The sequence below is a fragment of the Diceros bicornis genome, chromosome 28 (genome assembly GCF_020826845.1).
Source record: "Diceros bicornis minor isolate mBicDic1 chromosome 28, mDicBic1.mat.cur, whole genome shotgun sequence".
Lineage (NCBI taxonomy): Eukaryota > Metazoa > Chordata > Mammalia > Perissodactyla > Rhinocerotidae > Diceros > Diceros bicornis.
This window is the reverse complement of record NC_080767.1, coordinates 26,181,528-26,193,248: the sequence shown is the minus strand read 5'-3', so window position 1 is coordinate 26,193,248 and position 11,721 is coordinate 26,181,528. Positions and strand designations below refer to the sequence as shown.

Below are 11,721 nucleotides of genomic sequence, written 5' to 3'. Positions count from 1 at the left end.
TTGATTGGAAATTAATTGGTCTTTATTTCTTTGAGGTCTATTAGAAGGGCAGGTGCGTTGGACAGTTTGTTTTTATTACTCAGCATCCATTCACTTTCCTTTTGTAAAAATCCAAGATTTTATTTGGAAATGGACATCTTTTCTCCTCTCTGAATCTGTATGTTCCACTGAAGTTGAGTCCATCTGTAGCTCTAAGGATGGCTTAAGGAAATCAATGCTGTATTCCAATGGCAAGATTGTTTCAGGCATAGACACAAGGCCCAAGCCAAGCCAATAAGAAACTAAGGAACTAAAACCTACGACTTTTTTAAAGCTATCAGGAAAGGATAGCCATTCTTTTCTCTGCTAGATAGGAAAAAAGAAAGCAGTAGTCCCGGAAGATACCGGAAGCAATATTGGAATCACGGGGCAAGAAATACTCTAAGAGAATAGAGTCAAAATAGAGGAAGCAAAGATAACTGGGAGGGAAATAATGGATCTTCATTGTATGATTTATGCCCCTATATCCAGCATTGTCTGAAGCTAGTAACCCTGGATTTTCTATCACAGGATCCATTAAATCTTTTTAACCTAAGCTAATTTGCTCTAGGTTTCTGTTAATGGCAAAAAGTTCAAGCTGCTACACAGAGGAATTGAGGTGGGATGGGACAATCTCCTTAGTCCTGAATTTCCTCATTGCTTACACTCAGGGAAAAAAAAAAAAAAGTCAGTGATAATAGCACTGTTTCTCCACCTCTAAGACGTTGGTGGATGTCTTTACTGAAGCATGGCTAGGCATAATGTCACCACGTCCCAGCACCATTTCCAGATGTTACTTTTTTGAATAAACATTGTCAGCACCTTCTCTTTGCACAGTGGAAAAGGAATGTTATTTTTCTTTCATCCCTCTTGCCATATCCCCCTGCAGAACCATTTCCATTTAGTGAAGTAGAGAGGGACCCAGCCGTTTGCGTTCCTGTTATGAATGTGGTGCTTGAAATGCCAGAGTAAATGACATGAGACGCAGGGCTTCATTACTCCTCAGCTCACCCAGACTCAGGCTTCCCAGGACCCAGTGATAGTTTGCTGCCAGAAAGAAACATTTGAATTTCAATGTGTCAAGTCTCTCTTGCTGAACTTTCCACGTTTTGGGCTGAAAATGGCTTTTAGAAATCTTTTGAACATCCGGGTGACTCAGCTTTCTACCTATTACCAATGCCTAATAGTAAATTGGGTATATGTTTTTCCAGGTTGTAACAAATGAAAGAGTAGATAGTTAAGGGAAGAGCATGAGTCTGCAATTACAAACTATTCAATAAATAAGAACATTTCACATTTCAGATGTGGCAACATGGAAGGTGGAAAGAGGAAAGTGGAAAGGTAGAAAAGGGGAGGAGCAGAGCATTGGGCCTCTGAAGGCCAAGTTTGAGTTTCTGCTCCACCTTTTCCTAAAGAAGCAAATTTGGTGAAGCTGCCAAACCTTTTCCCAGCCTTAGTATCCTCTTAAAATGGGAATGATAATGATGCCTACCTTCACAAAATTGTGATATATAAATTTCATTAAATTGGGAGCTATTATTAATCACAACCATTTTGCAATGAAGAATTAGGACTAAGAAAGGGAAAATTTATTTATTCATTGGACACGTATTTAAGATGAACCTTAACAGTTAAAAAAAATATCACATCTGGAGTTGGAATGCCTAGATTCAAATTCTTGTCCTAGTCATTGATAACTATATGACCTAGAGTTTAATTTCTTGGACCTCTCCTTTCTTTTCTATAAGAGGATCTACCTCATAGGGTTATTCTAGTGAGAATTTATGAGATTAAAATCATTAAGTTTTCAGGACTGTGGCAGTCTCATAGTAAGCATCTAACAAGTGTTGTGTTATTACTTTTATTGATACTTGTTGCTATTTAGTAGCTGCTACACTTTGCAGTCTCAGACACAGTGCTCAAGGAAAGACAATAGAATGTGGCTGCTTTGAGTTGAGGTTCTGAATTTGTATTGAACAACTTGATTTTTCCACTCTCTAGCCTTGGGTCTTTGGGCAAATCACTTCACTTCACTATGTTTTGGTTTTCTCACTTCTAAAATTGGAATAATAATAACACATAGTTTTATAAGGCAGATATGAAGATTATAAAAGAATTATTCCATGTAAATCTCTTAGTAGAACCCCTAATATACAATACAGAATACTCAGTTATTCTTACTATTATTACCATTATTAACAACAATGGCTTTTTTCAACGTCATATAGGAAATCAGAAGCATAAATGGGGAGTTTGTTCATATTACTACATAAAATGCTGTTGATCAACTAGGCTTCAAATTCACGTCTGACTCCAAAATCCACATTGTTGCCATTACACCATATTGTCTCTCTTTTTAAGAAGATGAACAGCAGAGCAAAGCCAAAGGCAATTTTAAATTTATTTTACTGTCATTTCAAACATATCAATGCAGGGTGTCATATCACTTTTGAAATGTATATATTTTTAAAAAGAAACAAAAAATGGCTATAATAACCACCAACTGCTTACAAAGTAAATTGTGCTAACCCCTCTGCTCCCCATTTACAAACATATTTGGATTACATATGGAACAAAATCATTAGTGGCAGGAAGACAGATGTTCTTCAAAGTTCGGGTGTGCATGTAGACATAGAATATTGATGGTGTGTTATTTACTCATTTGATTCTTTACTCTTTTCCAAAAAGATGGATTTTGAGCTTTTTCAAGATTAATTTCTTCTTTCTTTGTTTCCCAAGGTGACAAATCAAAGTTCACTCCAGGAACTTGCAAAGTATACCATGGTGGGAGAAATCCGTCAGACGTGGAATAATATTAATAACTAGTATTGTGCAGCTGTCAATCAGCGTAGTGTCTTTTCTCAGAAATAATTTAAGAATCTTCTTCAAACCAAAGTAGTATGTATACGTCAACAAAAGAATAATGTACACTGCTATTAATAGACTGACAAATATAGCAAATTTTACTTTATCTTAAATATGATTTATTAAAGTAAAATGAAAATTTAATTGGGTTCTTTCTTAAAACATATACTCAAGGGAGAGGATACATACAATATAATAATCTATGATTAAAGAAAGCACATATGTGCCATGGATGATACAAACAAATAAGAAATTTGATGAGGGTGGGAATAGAAGAATATGAAGCAATGTCCTTGAGGTTTATCTGTTTAGACTACTATAAATCCCAAAGTTATTTAATGGAATACATTGGAATTTGTTCTACCCTCATATAGTTAACTACTGAAAGTGAAACGTGTTTTCTTCTCAACAGAAACATAACAGTTATATTGCTTGCTAGAGCCCATTATCAGAATACCATATATATTTCCTTGTGGATACTAATCAATGAATGTGTTCTTCGTGTCTTCTCTGCTTCTACAGAGAAGAAATGAATCCCAACTTATGTAGTAAAATGCTTTGGAAGCCAGGGAGGGAAGAATATTGGTAATGTCCAGTAGATGAGCTGTTGCCAGAGATCAAAATTGGCCACCATAAAATATATCTCTTTACCTTGATTATTTTCGCTGATGGATATTTGACCTCTCCCACTAACTGCCTAAATGAATTTAACTCTGGGTGTGGATAGACTGGCAGGGTCCTCGCTAAGCCCATTCTTAACAAAGTTCTTTTTACCAAACTTTTACATTTGTAAGGGAAATCTCCATTTGTAAAGGTATCTCCCCCTCTGTGCTGGGAAGAGGGGGAGATGACCTCATCTCTGGAAACTCTTATCAGTAAGGAAGGAGAGGATTTAAATCTACATACTCTTGATTGCTGTGCTTTCTGGTAATCTCCCAGAGCTCTCTTCCTCCCCACCCCCAACATCCTCCTTTATCTACCTGAATATGCTATTTAAGGTGAAAAACCTCTGCCATTTGTAAAGAAACTCAGTTTCCCTGGTTTCTCCCATGTATACATGTTATTAAACTGTTTAATTTTCTCCTACTATTCTGTCTCATTTCAATTTAATTTGTAGACCAGCCAGAAAGGACCCAGAGTGGGTAGAAGATGCTCTTCCTCCCCCTTCACTGTTGTGGACTGAATATTTATGTCATCCAAAAATTCATGGGTTAAAATCATAACCCCCAATGTGATGACATTGGGAGGTAGGACTTTGGGGACAAAAATAGGTGGAGACTTAATGATTGGGAATAGTGCTCTTACAAAAGAGAGCTCTCTTGCTCTCTTTCCACCATGTGAAGGTACAGCTGGAAGACAACCGTCTGGAAACCAGGAAGAGGACTCTCACCAGACTCTGAATCTGCCAGCCCTTGATCTTGGACTTCCCAGACTCTAGAACTGTAAGAAATAAATATTTGTTGTTTAAGCCACCAACTCTACGGTATTCTGTCGTATGGTATATGCTATGTAATAGCAGCCCAAACCAACTAAGACAGAAGCCAAACCAAAGTAATTTTTTTCCATTATGCATTACATATTTTCCTTTGCACATTTTCTCATGCTGTCGTTCAATTTGGAGTACATTTTCCACTCATTTCTGCATCTCTAACATGTTCCAATCTTAAAGTTCGAAACTAAATTGCACTCTACCTAGGGAGCTTTCTCCAAATCTCCCATTTGAGTTAGAACTTTCTTCACCTTTGATCTCAAAGCACTTTGTCTATTCCTATATTTTTAAGATTTAGTAAATTGAATATGAATTTTTTGCTTACATGCTTATCTTTCAAATTTATCTGTAACTTCCTCAAGAGAAAAGGCCATGATTTATTCATCTTGCTCAACACCACACACATCACATAGTAGATATTCAGCAAAACCTCATTGAGAGGAAGAATACATGTGTCGATGCAAAATAACCGATGACCATTCTATAGATAAGAGAAATAAGGTGAGTTTTACTTGAGTCAGGATGAGGATTATAATCCAGGAAGGCGTTAGAAAGCATTCCGGAGAAGCATGGTTTTCAGTACAGTCTTATATCTTTCTAAAACAAAGAACATACATTAAACACACCCAGCATACGTTTTCACCAAAGTTCCAAAGAGGTATTTTGTTGCAAATTAACAGGTCAACACGACACTGATGTCAGGAAATGAACTAATCCTGCATTACCAATAGGGCATAGGAGGGGAAGTATGCATTCTTATCTTAAGAGAGTGCATTCTTTACTTTAATCTATAAGCAGATGCACAATATATGTTTAATAGGCCATAAGTCAGGCTTTTTAGTTCAAGCTGAATCAGTTTTGAACTTGGTTACCCCGTATACCTCAATATGTGAAAATATCTTGTCACATTTTTTTTTCTTTATATTAAGCATCTTATATCATCTAGCCCAGTGACTAACACATAACAGGAGTAAATGAATGTTAGGTAAATATTGACGTTTGAGTATTGACCAAACAAAGTAGATTTCCATTGTTGCACAAACCTTATGGTTAGGGTAAGCCATTTTTCAATTTATCATGATTCAGTTCACAAAATTAGCCCTTTTGGAGTCTTTTTGTCTTTCGACCTTCTCATGTCTACTTCAAGAGGCCATTTGTTCCCCAGAAATATTTGTTATTCAGAGAAAATAACGCCCTGGGGTGACTGTGTAATAAACGACAAAAATCCAACACGGTCTTTCCACCCCCAATCTACTGCCAAGGGTTTTTTCCTACAGCCCATTGTGCTCAAAACACAAAATAATTGTATTAACTGGGGACTTTTGGGGGATGATATTTTTTTTTATTTAAAAGAAATGTTAATTTGCTATTAAATCTCTTGTTGAAAGACTAATAGCTTAATGAACGCATTAAACATGTGCAAATTAGGTTTTTTTTGAATGCATTACTTAGCTTCAGATTGAAAGGGGGTGATACATCATCGTCATCTCTGCGGGAATTAATGAGGCATTAGGCCGTCTCCTGTCATGGAGGCCAGACTTATGAACGATCTGCTGAATTGCACATGCGAACCTTGTCCTGCTCTCTCTTTCCACCCACCACATGCATCTTTTCTGGGCCTCTTTCTTCTGCAGCCTGAGCTTTGGTACTTGAAATACAAATGTCAGTTCACCATCAGTTTGGAAGTGAGAAGTAGTCTATTGCAAGTGAAAAATGTTGTTTACCGTTACTAGAAAAGAGGGTGGAACAATGAGTGCATATATTAACATCACAGGGGATGGGTTTGGTAGTCATTCAATTGCCATCTTGCCCTGTGAAGACACATAACCTCTCTCCATTTCCCTCAATCACCCACTCACTCTCAGATATCTACATTAAAATAAAGAGCCCAAGGCAAGGCAAGCTATCTTAACTATAATAAGTGGCAAGGTGTTCTCAACTCAACAGCTTTTGTCACCAGCTCTCAATCTCTCCCCATCACAAGCATAGCTTTCTCTGCCTGCATTTTTTGATATATTTGCCTTATTCTGCAGTTTCCAAGTCAGCAGTTCCAAACCTCTAGGAACAAGCAGCATTTAAAAGCCATCAGTTTAACTCCATGACGTGAACTATCTCTTACTTGCATTTATTTTTATAATTAGCGGGTATGACATTTAATTCTGTTTCAAGAATCTTTGATAAATTTTCTGTGTATCTTGAAATAATTGAAGATGTCATGGCCTATTCAAAAATCAGGGATGGGGCCGGCCCCTGGCTTAGCGGTTAAGTGCGCGCGATCCGCTACTGGCGGCCCGGGTTTGGATCTCGGGCACGCACCGAGGCACCGCTTCTCTGGCCACGCTGAGGCCGCGTCCCACATACAGCAACTAGAAGGACATGCAACTGTGACGTACAACTATCTACTGGGGCTTTGGGGGGGAAAAAAAAGGAGGAGGATTGGCAATAGATGTTAGCTCAGAACCGGTCTTCCTCAGCATAAAGAGGAGGATTAGCATGGATGTTAACTCAGGGCTGATCTTCCTCACAAAAAAAAAAAAAAAATCAGGGATGGAGATCACTAGTGTAGACATTAGATTAGCCATTCAAATAACGTCTGTGCAGGACACGGAAACATTATAACAATGTTAACTGATATTTCTTTTACACTTTAAAAAGCATTGCTTACCTCTGCATGGCTTCTTTAAGAAGATATGTTTTTACATATATATTCTACCCCACAACATAAAAATTTTCCCAGGCTGCTCAGCTAGAATCACAAAACTTCAGGCTCTAATCTGTGCCTCTCACAAGCCACAAAATTTGCCCATTGTCTTCCAAGCCCATTTCAATTCATGATTCATACTTATTGCATGCTGGCTCCTCTTTTATGACACAACCCCCCATTCCAGCAATTCTCTTTCAGGTAACTTAGGGTAGTTCACCTTCAGATTCAGTATAAATCCATTCTATTCAGCTTTAGTGGTTCCTAAAAGCAAATTTGGGACACGTATGTTCATGTCCATTATCAAGGACATAGTTAAAGGTAAGTTGAGGAATCGCATACTCTTCATCTAACTGACAGCTTTTTTTTTAATAGACACATACTTCATTAGTTAACATTCTTTTGGTTGTAAGCAACAGAAACTGACTCTGCCTAGTTTATTAGAATAAAAGGGGGTTAATTTGTTAGAAGGGAAATGGAGTGGTTCACAAAATGGGAGACGAGGTTGAATAATCAAGACTTAGGAGTTAGGAGTAAGGGCAGATCCTAAGATCTCAGCAGTTGTAGCTCCTGGATCTTCTCTTAGGACACTGCTAATACTGTGACTACATTTCTGAGATTCATAGAACCTATGGTTTTGAGAAGGTAACTTGCATACAGGTCATTCCAGGACACATATCTCCACCTTGATCAATAAGCTGTGGACGAGGAGGTAGGATCACTCAGTAGAAAAAAAGATTCTGGGGGTTAGACCCTCTGTATTGAGGACCTTGCCAGAGAAAAATATGAGTAGGACAGTCTACTACATGCATCGCGTTATGGAAGTATGCACGGAATGCTTCCTTTCAGTAGCCATATAAGGTCCACAATTCAGCTAAGCCCCCCACACCTCTCCCCGCCCTCATGGCCACATTTTCTTCACTACTGCATTTAATGTATAAGAATGGCAAGGTCCAAAGGAAGAAAGTGCCTTTGTTTTTTTCTGGAATTGGGAAATAAGAGTTGATTTGACTTCAAAAGTCCAATTATTTACTTTTATCCCATTCTCCATAATTAATATAAAAAGAAAGAGAAATATTAACATATACCAGATGATTTTCAAGATATAAGGTCTTACAACTATGAGACTCTGAAGATCAAGGGATGATCATTTCAGAGTATCCTTTTTGAATATCAGCTGTTTTGGAGGTGACGAGAAAAATTCACCTAAATGGTGAATATTGCTGCTTAAATGATAACACTGACAATGTCAAATATTGATCCCTCATACTTCATTGATATATTTTAGTGCTTCTCCCCTAAGTATAAAACTAATATATATTCAATGGAGAAACATTGAGAGACTAAAATGCACAAAATACAAAAGCATTTACGCATGACCCGCTCTGTTCCCACATTGGCATTGCCACTATGTTCTTCATAATTTGTGTACTATTTTGTAACCTTTATTATTATTCTTATTATTATTTTCACTCAACGATATGTTGTGGATCTCGTACAATGACAATACTATTCTTCTAAAACATTCATTATTATTATTATTACTATACATGTAGTGTATAGTAATAATAAAGTAATTAGAGTATACAAAGGAGCAAAAAGAAAAGTCACCAAGAATCCTACCACTCAGTGATGACTTCTTTAAAAACAATGTGGTATACATTCTTTCAGGTTTATTATAAAATGACTTTAATGTTTGAAGACCATTCCACTACATGAATATATTTTAATCTACTTAATATTTCCTTCTCATTGAGTATTCAGTTTATTTTCAGGTTTCTTCTCAATAACACCACTGTGATTATCTGCTTTATGCATATTCTGTATATTGTGTATTCCTTTCCTAAGATGTTTTTCCAGTTACATTCCTAAAAAGTGGAATTGTTTGTTAATGATACATGCATTTTTAAGCTGCCTCTTGGCACATTTTTTCATATTTGTTTTCAAAGTTCCTTCAGATTTATTACATCATTTGATTCTCTCAATTGTGCTGTGAGGGAGGCAAGTGAGACATCATTATCCTCTTTCACAAGTGGGAAGACTGAGATTCAGAGTTCTGCCCAGATCATACAACCCTTAAGTGGCAAAGCCTGGCATCTATTACAAGTCCTTTGTCTCCAATTCATATTTAAACACAGATGTGCTGCTGACAGAGTAAAGATTCAGTTCTAATCCTAAAAGAAAAACATGGCATAATAAGAAAGCTGTGTTTATTGTCTATCTATCCTGTACCAGGCACTCTGTTTGATTATTTTAGATACAGGCTCTCATATAATCTGAACAGCAAACTTGTGCGGTTGGTTTTATTGTCTCCTTTACAGATTACAGGACAGAGGATTAGTGAGGTTAAGTAACTCCCTCAAAGACACAGAGCAAAGAGGTGGAGGAAGGATTCCAACTCTAATTGTAAAACCCATGCTTTTCCTTATGCACCATGCTATGGTCCTTAATTACAAGATTCCAGCAAAAATTGATTTCCTTCAGTTAAAGCCAATGTCTGAATGAGCCCTACTTTCACTAAGTTTGAGACAGAGAGAGTGAGAGATGCGTAAGTGTGTAAAGAGCCAGGGAGAATTTTTTTTTAAGGTCAGGCACAGAGTCAGCCAAGGTTAAAGAGGCAAGCTCTAAACCCACAAGATCCTCCAACTGCTTGCATTAGAGAGCAAGGGAAAAGGAAAGGGATCCCATGTATGGGGCACAGGAAGTGTTGTGCTGGTAAATGTTTAACAACCAGCTTCCTACTGGGTGTGTGTGGAAAGTGGGGTGTTGTCATTTGTGGTGTTTACCGATCCCCTTGATGTGAATACTCCCACACAGGCTGATTTCAACCTACTGACTGAGTTTCTAACACCATCAAGGATGGTTTTGTTAAACTTTCATGATTTAAATTCTACTGGGCTTTAGAGGTCCAATTCTTGGAATATGATATTCACTACAATGAAAAATTAACAAACAATTCTTGATGCCTTGTTTTATATCAGGAGGTATGCTAAGTATTAGAAAAACAAAGTTAGATCAGACATGTCCTGACCTAGAAAAAAAACCTCTCAGGCTAGCAGTGAGAAAGGCATGTAAACAATTTAATGTGATAGATGAGTAATAATAGAAGCATATCCTAGGAACAGTGATGATATATTAGCATATTAAAGTGATCAGCTCCACTCTAGAAGGCCATCTGATTCTTCACTACTTTCTGTCTATAAATTTTGCCCCTTTTTGACATTACACAATCCACAGCAATCAAGAAAATTACTGTAAATAGTTTGCATTGAGTAAGTGATCTACACATTCAAAGATGTCTTATATCTCAAGTGATAGGGGTCCCTGTCTCTCCACTTCTACTGACAAACATGCAACATAATGACATTTTCAGTGACTCTTCTAACTGCATTAAGTTTGTAGATGAAGATTGGAACTATTTTCAGAAACTTGAAAAAATTACCAAGGGAGGTACTTTCATCATTTATTCATATGCAGGCTCTTTATTTTTTATTTATCAATGAAGTTTAGAAAATGGTTCTTGTACAGCATCAAGTGGCTTTCTTATAAAAATAAAATATGACTAATCCAGGCTTCCATGGTTCTGCCCCAACCTAGTGTTCACCTTTGGAATATACAGTTCTTCTCCTGGATCATAAAATACAATTACCAGTTCTATGCTTCTGGGTACCAAGAGACAAAGCAAAGGCAACTGATATAAATGCACATGGCTAAGATAATTAGGCAGAGTCCTAAGAATTTCATTTATTTGAAAACATCATTGGGTATATTTCTCATTCATTGAGACTATTCAAGAAAGGACTAAGAAGTAGTTTGATAGGAATGTTTTAGAGAAACTTCAAGCACTGGGGGTAGAAGCGTTGGGTTAAACTAGGTCAATGTTTCCCAAACCATATTCTGGAAACTGGAAAAAAATTAAGAGCTGTGACACAGAAAAAAAAAATACTATTCAAATAAATTTAGGAAACACCGTATTCCATAACTCCCTCTTAAAGATTCATAATATATTTAAACATAATAAAGGATCTGAAAAATTCTACAGTTAAGAAACTAATTTAACTTTGATTCACTCAGGATTTTCCAAGTTGTTTAGGTTCAAGAAATTTTTAAAAACAGGGAACTATTGATATATGACATATCCCTATATCACACAAAACACCAAATTTGGACAAATGTGAACTAGAATATTGTTAAGCTTTATTCTAACACTGGTGCTTTGTCTTCATCAATTTCACATCTATTAAGACAATGGATCAACCAATTTAAAGTCACCTGTTGCCAAAGAGAATATGTTACAAAGGCTGGTCAGCATTTCTCCCCTCTCTTTACTTAGTTAGTCCAGCTCATTGTTCAGATCTCAGTGCAACCATCACTTCTTCAGAGGAACAATTTACAACCCATTGACTCTGTATAGCTCTTTCAAGATACTTATCATTAATTTGTATTATTATCTGATTAATATATTTCTCCCACTTGAAGCTGAAAGTGCTATGAAGAAATAGTTTATTTTTTCTGAAAGTTGCATTTCCCGTGGCTACTATGATGCCTGCCATATAGTGGTTGCTTAATAAATATCTGTCATACGTTTAAAGAATGAAGATCCTCCTAGAAGTTTAAGGATCTCTCCTCTCTGAATGTGTAAGTTCAA

The 11,721-nt window shown here is 36.8% G+C and overlaps 1 long non-coding RNA gene across 2 annotated transcripts in view; it reads left to right on the top strand.

Annotated features, from left to right (window-relative positions):
• Positions 1–3,804: 3,804 nt before the first annotated feature.
• The window catches only part of LOC131393270 (uncharacterized), a 360,399-nt gene continuing 352,482 nt past the window's right edge, over positions 3,805–11,721 (top strand). Inside the window, exon 1 of one of the 2 annotated variants that reach the window (XR_009215916.1) lies at positions 3,805–4,325. This is a non-coding gene — a long non-coding RNA (uncharacterized LOC131393270). The remainder of the gene's footprint in view (positions 4,326–11,721) is intronic. The other variant, XR_009215915.1, reaches the window with a different exon arrangement.